At 35.6% G+C, this 9,534-nt stretch overlaps 1 protein-coding gene across 2 annotated transcripts in view; it reads right to left on the bottom strand.

The window, feature by feature from the left end:
• The window catches only part of TNPO3 (transportin 3), a 72,100-nt gene that overhangs the window by 56,491 nt on the left and 6,075 nt on the right, over positions 1-9,534 (bottom strand). Inside the window, exon 1 of one of the 2 annotated variants that reach the window (XM_023528922.1) lies at positions 2,916-3,069. The exons of the other annotated variant lie outside the window; for it this stretch is intronic. The gene's annotated coding sequence lies outside the window, so the exon portion shown is untranslated. Of the gene's footprint in view, positions 1-2,915; positions 3,070-9,534 lie in introns of those variants that run through there. 2 annotated transcript variants of the gene reach the window in all.

Consider the following 9,534-nt stretch of genomic DNA (forward strand, 5'->3'; position numbering starts at 1 on the left):
AAAAAAAATGGGAACCAAGCATCTTCAAAGTACTGAAAGAAAATAACTGCCAATCGGTTATTTTAACCCAGCAAAAAATTCTTCCGAAATGCAACAAAACTAAGACATTTTAAGACCAAAAAGAAAAAAAAGAAAAGAGGAAAAAGTTCACTAACAATAGACCCACAAAGAAGGATGTTCTTTATGAGAAAAGAAAATAATTCTGGACGGAAACATAATCGGGAAGGAATAAAATCATAGAAAGGCTAAGTAGGTAAGTAAATCTCTTATGAACGCTGAACTGTATAAAACAGTATCTTCTGAGGTTTAAAATATATGAAGGAAACTACGTGAGAAGAGTTGTACATCCACCTAAGATGTAGAAAGTTGGAAAGAACACTGCTTTCAAGTTAACAAAAGCAAATATATTATGTTGCTTTCAAGTTAACAATAGACTAAATAAGCTACAAAATAACTTTTCTTAAATGCATCAGAAACTGGAGGTCCCAGGGCAACCAAGTGGACTGAAATCTCATCTGTGGCAGAACAAAGGAGGAAAAGATGCAGGACACCAGACAATTAGGTAATAAAAATTCAGCTAAAATGGTAACAACTTTATAAAGGCTGATCGTGGACTAGCATGAGCATATAAAACCCCTGGGACTCAGACACAAGAGGACTTCAAAACCACTTTACAACCAGGTTCTTCTCCACAGACCTCAACCAGATACTCGGGGGGAAAAATTGGAGGTGGGACCGGAGTTCAGAGAAAACCTCTTTTGGTGGTGGTTCAGTCCTGGAGAGGATCACTCTGGGCTGCAGAAAAGACACAAAAAAGCTGACTGTACCCTTTCTTGTACTGAACAAAATTGTGTGGGAGGGGCAGCAAATCATGTTATCTCCAAGGCGCACGTTAAGACCCACTGCTGTTGTAGTAAAGGTACAAGAAAAAACCTGTTTCTCTACACACTGGTTCCCCCACCAACTTTTGGGCACCCAGGACCAGTACCTGATGATCCAAGGTGGAGCTGAAGCGGTGATGCTAGCGCTGGAGAGCGGCTCCAAATACAGACGAAACTTTGCTCACTCACCGCCTTCCACACTCACCTCCTGCTGTGCGGCCCGGTTCCTAACAGGCCATGCAGGTACTGGTCTGTGGCCTGCAGGTTGGAACTCTTGCCCTACAGGATAGGGCATAAAACAGTCTTGAGCCCATGCTACTATACCAATGTCACCAGAGGTCTATCACTGAGGAAAGGGCAAAAAAAATTTAGACCTGACAGATGCAAGGCAGAAGTGAATGCTGGAGAGGAGGACAGGATCACTCAGAACTGCTGAAGACTACGGCAGACCAGGGCAACAGGGAACATTCCTGTCCCCCACTCTCCCATACTAACAAATAAACAAACATACTAAACACATCATACTCAAACTCCTGAAAGCTAGAAATCAGGAGAAAATATTGGGCGCAGGAATTCTTTTACATTACTACCTAGGTAGCTTGACTTGTTAACAGCTCAATTTTACAACTTACTGTTTTAATTATTTGAGCCTTTGTTCATCTTTTCTAATAAACTGTAAACTCTTCAAAAATAAAGAACCTTAATTATCTCTGCAGCTCAAATTCTTTGGCTATCAGAGGCACTTAAAGTATATATTTTAAAAAATGAAATAAAAAATACTGTATATATTATTAAATAAATATAAAGCAAAATGACAAGATACCATATCCCCTAAGTCTGTGTGTTCCCAAACATGAAGCTCATCCTTTCACTAGGTAGTTCAGATACTTAATGGACTGGGAGTCAGCTTTAAGAATAGAATCTCACATGTTCAGAGAAAGGGCAACAGAGAACAAGCAAATCAGTTCTCTACAGATAAAGAAAATAAAGTCCCTGAGAAGATGACACAATTTTCATTCAGAATCCTCATTTGTAGAACTTAATTTGCCTTACACAGATGAAGCCTTGATTTGGTTTTGTTTTAGATACATTTTATTTTAGCAATGAGAAGCTCAATATTTTCCTAGCTAAAATCTGAAGATTTAAAAATTTCAGAAAAATTTCAGCGAAGGGGACCTTAAAATGTCCCCCAAATCGGAGTCTTTTCTGGAATGACCTTACTTGAAAACATTACCATGTGGTGACGGAAAGAAATCTAACTATGGGAGGTGAACACATAGTGTAAACATATATATGCCTTACTGTTAAAATGCATAGCTGAAACTTAGTGGATATCGTTAACCAATGTCACCGTTAAAATTAACAGTATTTCTGAAAAGGGAAAAAAAAAAAAGGCAACTAAAACAAAAATAAAACTTGCACCCTCTAATGCCTATTATTATCTAGGTTTTTTTTTTTTTTTAAACTAAATGAAAATATAGGTGGCTACTCTATGAATTTCCTTGGACAATTCTATGAAGAATGGGACTTAGAAAAATCCCAAATTGCTTCTTGTGCGAATGTAACAAGTAGGGCCAAAGTGAAAGAAGAGCTGTCTTCTCACTCCAAGGGATCTATTTGTCTTGATGCTGCCTCGCACACTGGTCAAATGTGCCTCTTTTCAAATATTTCTATTTTACAATAAGAACAAAAGATCGGAATGACCGCTAAAGAAACTTGGCAAACTTGAATATCACACAAGCTACTAAGTAAACTATCAATGAAAAATTACCCAGGACGATACTGCCAGTACTATATATTACAGGGTCAAGAATTATGACTTTAGCTTGAATTCCAGAAGGGTTTTAAAAACTGTTGGCATCCAAAACCAAGTTATTTTGTTTTGGTCACTGAATCATAATGAAAATGCAACCAAATCCTGATACTCTCGGCACTACAGTATAGTGCTCACTTTTTCTCCCCTCTGCTAAGATGCAGAAAAAAAGGAAGAAGGAAGAAAAGGGGGTCTTTACAAGGAGAGAATAAAGCACTTACACTTCATAGGACTCTCTAGCCACAGATGCCAGGTGCTACCCACTGAAATCCAGGCTTGGATTAAGCTCCACATTTCTGAAAGGACCATCTCAACCGAAGCCTGGGGCTCAGTCAGCAGGAGGAAGCTGCAGCTCCCACTAACAGCACATTTCAAAGAGGCTGCAACAAGAGAACATTTTCCATTTAAGCATCTAATTCCAATCTCCCATTTCACAAAGCAGTAGCAGAACAGGCCTTTATATCAATGTGATGAATATGAAGTAGGCTAGAGCCCAGCGATCCTTTCACTAACATACTCTAAGTCTTTCATTATACTTTACAGCAGATCCTAAAAGTACTTGCCCCTTTTTCCTTTTATGGTGTATTGTTGCTCCAAGACTCACTTTTACACCAACAGTTAAAAGTGCCGAATCAACCAAAATCACTGAGCAGGCCCTCAACAATGCAAGCACACACCCAAATAGGAGCCCCTAACGATTCATTACTTGCCAAGAATTAGAAGCAGATTAGGGTTGCTAGTTAATCCTACACAAAAACTCCTCAAATTAAGCAGAATTACTTAATACTTAACAGAGAACAGAAGAGCTCTGGCAAACAGAAAATGAAGTTCTCAAAATACAAATATTTCAGTAAGATTTGAAAAGTAACATTAAGTGTCAGGTTGCTGTACTTTCCTAAGCAATATATTTATTACTTTCAAATATTTATAGCATATTGCAGGAAGGGAAACTAGGTCAGAGTACAGAGTGAAAAGAACTCCTTAAAAAAAAAAAACACACTATCAGTAAAACAACACTGTTTTAGATTATGCCCTGTAACAATGTGGTATAGAGCTAGAAAATCCAAATTTCCCAAATCAAGAAAAAAAAATCATTTGCTTGAGACAGGTAAAAAAAGAACAATTTACCTGAAATAGAGAGTGACTTTTTAATTGGTCAACTATCTTCAGTTTCTGTATCTAATCCTTTATAAGAATTCTACAAATTGCTAGATCTGTCACAATTTACTTTCTCATGGTTCCTTTATAGATATCAGGAAGAGAAAATGGCTTGAAGTGATACTAAGAAAAATATAAGCTATGGGGCTCAAAAGATAACCATCAGTGTCTAAAAGTGATATTTTCTAAATCACTTGTTTTGCAAGATGGCCTGAAATACAGAAACCATGATGAAATAAAACTTAGCTAATACTTTTGAGACAGGAGGGCAACTTCCTACTGTTGAGGTAATCAGAAAGGCAACAGCAATTTCCACGTAAAGATGATGGTCATGTAAGGCTTCCAATAGCTTCCTATTACTGAAACAACCCCATGGTCTCAACTTCTAGGGCCCCTAGAATGGACTTCCAGAAATTTTTATTCCCAACAGGCAGAGACTATTGCCCTATCTCAGCTGTAGCTACAAAAGAAGTTAAAGACAGACCTTCGTCTCTCAACATCCCCTTAAGAATAAGAGAATAAAATCTCTGAGGGGGGAATAATATAGGAAAGAGGCATGAGAACTACATGAATTAACTAAATATTAAACCAAGTGGAATTCAGGCCTGCTATTTGCCAACACTCAGAACCTGGTTGATCAGCCATATAGCCAGACCCGTGGGGGAACCTACAGAACAAAGGAAGACTCCTGCGGAGAGAGTACTAACAATTATTTACCCATGCAACAAAAGAAAAACAGGAAAACAAAGACTTTAAGCTGTACCTTGCACAAGTTAAAGATAAACTTGACTATTCATTCCATTCTCTACTCCTATTTATTATCGGTAATTTTTCATAGAAACTAAGAAACAGATATAAATCCAATTCCCCAAACACTCAGGGTCTCATTCTCTGAGAGGAGATCATGCTCTGTCTATGGAGCATTATTCCTTCTCTAACAAACTTTCTTTTGTCTTTAACTCCGGCTCACTCTTGCATTCTTGAACGAAACCAAGGATCCTCTCTCAGCGGCACAGGACTTAAGTCTGCACTGGTGGGGGAGGGGGGAGAATGGACAGGGTTCGCCCCATCCTGCATCACCTTTACCACAGCAGTAATGAGCAAACAACTCCCATCTCCAAAAGCAGAGTGTAAACAAACAAAAACATAAAGCCACTAGCAAGCTCCAAGGCCCACAGAATATCCCTATATGTGTAAAACTTTTCTGGAAACAAAAAAGCTCACTTATAGAGAGACAAGTTCAGCCAACTTGTATTTTCACAGTCACCTCCATAATAATTGAAAAATTAAAAGGGAGTTATTTCCTTGATGAGAGCTAAGACATTCCTAGCTAAAAATAATTCTTTAAAACACCAGAAACTATTGCAATAAATACTCGAACACTCAATACAACTTTGGAAGACTATAGTGCCCATATGATTGTTCTAACAAGCTCAACGAAATTAATAGACCAAATAACAGCATTGCCCACTGTGGTCTCCTCAGTTTCTGATGAAATGTGTTTCTGAGACAAGCGTTTTCAAACAATCCTATGTTGTAATGACCTCTGGCAAATGAATTTTTACTCAAATCTGTAACCTGGTTACACATAATGGTACTGAGAAATCTTGCCAAATTTTTTCATGACAAGTGTAAAGAATTTCTATCCAAATTTAAAACTCTCAGTCATCTATGTATGTAAATATTTACTTGAAGAATGGTTCTAAAAAAGACCAATTTGGGTCCATAAAATCCACTTGGGTTGGAAGTGACTGAAGCATTCATCCCTTAATAATAGCTTCACTGTGGGCCTTACTTATTACACCAGGCAGCCCTGCTTTAAAAGTAGAAAAAGCCAAGTTTGAAACCATTTCATTTGAAGCAAATGGGTAACCCATGTGAGGGCTTCCTGAAAGACAAAAATATAGAAAATGTATTTCCTTTAATCACTGGTCTCTATTCTTGCCTATCTGAGCAATTTATAACAATTCATATAAACCAGAAGAATGAGGATATTATCAGACCTATTCAGCATGTTAAAACAAAGGTGAAGATTCAAGTTTTTCAATCTTATAAAAATGTGAGGTGTCTAGCTTGAAGTACTGTAAAAATACACTGAAGTGTTAGAAAACTCTTCATGTAAAAACTCTTTATGTAAAAACATATATTTTCAAGTTCACTTTCAAGTATATACATCTTTCTGTTTTGGATCTGTTTAAATGGAATTACATAATAGTTGAGACAGAAAATACAACAAGGAAATAATAAATACAGAGAAAAACTGAAAAGAATTGTGCTATGGGCTTGAGAAAAAAATTAGTAAAAATTATAATGTGAACTGCTAGTTTGTTATCAAAAGAGATAAAAATACATATAAACCAGAAGAATGAGGATATTATCAGACCTATTCAGTTTTATAGTATTTTCATTTGGGGAACTCTACCAGAAAGAAGAAAATTAAATCAATATTTTTAAAAGGTTCTGCATATCAAACACTACAAAATTACCCCCTTTAGAAGGGCTGTGAACTTCTAATAGAGAAATAAATTTTCTCTCTAGGGCTTCACATGTCCAGCAGTAAAACACTCTCTGATAATATTTCAGTACCAGGGAACAAGCTAGAGAAATATAGGAGAGGTAATCTAAGCAATCTCAACTTCCTATGAATTAAATTTATTTTTAAGTTCAACAGAGCTTAAAATTCTATAAAATCTGGAAAACTGTATGGCAATTTCTCAAAAAACAAACACACACACACACACACATAGAATTACCATATAATCCAGCAATTCTCCTTCTGGATATATATTCAAAATAAAGGAAAGCAGGAATCCTTATTTTTATACTCATGTTCATAGCAATATTATTTATAATAGCCAAAATATGAAAGTGACCCATGTGTTCATCAATAGATGAATGGATAAACAAAATGTGGCACATATATTATTATTCAGCCTTATAAAGGGGTGAAATTCTGACACATGATACACATGAATGAACCTGAGGATATTATGCTAAGTGAAATAAGCCAGTCACACAAACACACACAAAAACAAATACTGTATGATTCCACTTAAATGAGGTACCTACTCAAATTGAGGAATACAGAAAGCAGAATGGCGATTCCTAGGAGCTAGAGGTATGGCGAAATGGGGGAGTTAACTGTGTTTAAAGGGTACAGAGTCTCAGTTTTAGAAGATGAAAGAAGTCTGGAGATGGTGATGGTTGCACAACAACATGAATGTACTTAAAGCTCCTGAAATATACTTTTAAAAATGGTTAAAATAATAAATTGTTATGTTTTGCCACAATTTTTAAAAAGGAATGAAATTCTCACACATGCTACGAGACGAGTGAACCTTGAAAACATTATGCTAAGTGAAATAAGCCAGATACAAAAGGACAAATATTGTATAACTGATTCTACTATAAGGTACCTGGAGGACTCAAATTCATAGACAAAAAGTAGAATGGTCATTGCAGGGGCTGGAGAAAGGAGGAAATGGAGAATTATTAACAGATATAGAGTTTCAGTTTGGGGAGATGAAAAAAGTTTTAGATAGGGGTGGTGGTAACAGTTGCACATATACTTAATGTCATTGAACTGTACACCTAAAAATGGTTACAATGGTAAATTCTGCTATTAATATTTTACCACAAAAAAATCTATTAAATACATTTTCTATTCCCCTCATAAACATCAGTGCAATCAACAGAAAGCAATGCTGAAGAAATATTTGGAAGGCTTTGGAAGAAAACTGTGTTATAATTAGAAAATGGAGCCAGTGTCTTGATAATTTTATATTCTGAATCAAATCATCTACTCTGGTCCAAGTCCTGGGAAGACGTGAAATAAACTAATCCATATGTGGATGAATGCCACCAGATAACATACTACCATGTCCACAGAAATACTGTCACAAGTTTTCATTCACAAGCTCCAATACACCAAAGACATAAAATGTCTATATTTGCACTATCCACGACCCGATTTTAACTTTTATTTAATTTTAATTAATTTGAATATAAATAGCCACAAGAGCCAGCTGGCTAATATCTAGCAATCATATTAGATGACACAGCCACACTGGTAAACTCTTTGGGAAAAAGGTCTTTGGTTTTTATCATTTACTTACATACTCATAGTTTCCAGCAATGTAAGACATATAGCACAGATGACCCTTTGAACAACATGAGTTTGAACTGCATGGGGTTGAACTGTCCACTTATACATGAGTTTCTCTTCAGTAAATACTATAAATATATTTTCCTTATCATTTTATTTTCTCTAGCTTATTTTATTGTAAGAATACAGTATATCATACATACAACACACAAAATATGCGTTAATCGACTGTTACTGGTAAGACTTCCAGTCAACAGTAGGCTATTTGTAGTTAAGCTTTTGGGGAGTCAAAAGTTACACGTGGATTTTCAACTGCAATGGGTCAGTGCCCCTAAACCCCCGTATTGTTCAAGGGTCAAATGTATTCCTATGTTCATTGGAACTGATCCATGTAAGTTGTTTAGGAATGTTTTCTATTTTCTAGAAGGCTTTCCTTTCAAAAGCATGTTATGTTTTAAGGATCACTTGATTGGAGAATGAAAGAATAAGCATTAAAAAAAAAAAAGCCTAGATTTTCAAATAAATCAAACCAATGACTACAATTGCTAGAAAAAGACAAGACCCTATATTTTAAAACTAGGCTAAAGAATCAAATTCCAAAGAGGAAAATGACTAGGAAAGAAGTTTAAATCTGATACTCCATGACCCATGACGTTCTGGATATTAAGAAAATTCCCAAGGATATGTGATAAATCAAATGTGACAATGCCAACTTAGTCTATCAAAGCATGATTTGATGTTATTTGATTTACATTTTATGTTTACCATTCCTTTTCAATTTCCAGATTGAACTATAGAACGTTTGAAGTAAACTCTAACCCAGATTCTGTAAAAGTAGTCTCCTCCTTATACTGCAAGTTAGAAACTCAGAAAAAATGAGTAGCATAATTCATTCACCTTATAAAAAGATGGTCTTTCCTTCCATTGCTTTCTACATTATCTATTAATTTTGGTTACTGGAGAGAGACAAAGGAAACTGCTGGGTGTTAGAATAGTCTACTGATAGGCTTCCTTTAAGATCTGTCTCAAAAATAATTCCTTTCTTTTAAAACACTTTGAAGATATCAGTAATATCCACCTATCAGATAAAACAAAACCATAGCTATAGGTTGTTTCCAAGAATTTCTGGCGGATAAAAAGTTTAGAGTAATGAATACAGATTCTTCAGAAAATGGCTGTTGTATGCAAATATTAGTGAAAGAGAAAAGATGCTAACCCATATCCAAATTATACTATTCTATCAAATCTACTGTCACTAGGTGTCTATAACTATATTTAATGACTAAGATTAGTAAAGAGCAGGGTGGAGAGTAGAAAGGATAATAGTTTTCAAATGTGTTTTCTTCCTTCAAAGTGGTTTTAAAACAAACCAGGTAAATTGTTCCTTACCAAATTAAAACTGATAATTAAAACATTATGCTTACTACTATACTAAAACACACTTTTGGCTAAAAATGTCACTTAGTGACTACTTCGAAAAAGCCTTGAGTCAAAAAGTTCCTCTCCCTTTCTATACCCAAGTCTTTCAAAGTATATAATGAAGGCAAATATAAACATCTCATAAAGGTGTTTTTTTT

Source organism: Pteropus vampyrus, unplaced genomic scaffold, assembly GCF_000151845.1.
Source record: "Pteropus vampyrus isolate Shadow unplaced genomic scaffold, Pvam_2.0 Scaffold33, whole genome shotgun sequence".
Taxonomy (NCBI): domain Eukaryota; kingdom Metazoa; phylum Chordata; class Mammalia; order Chiroptera; family Pteropodidae; genus Pteropus; species Pteropus vampyrus.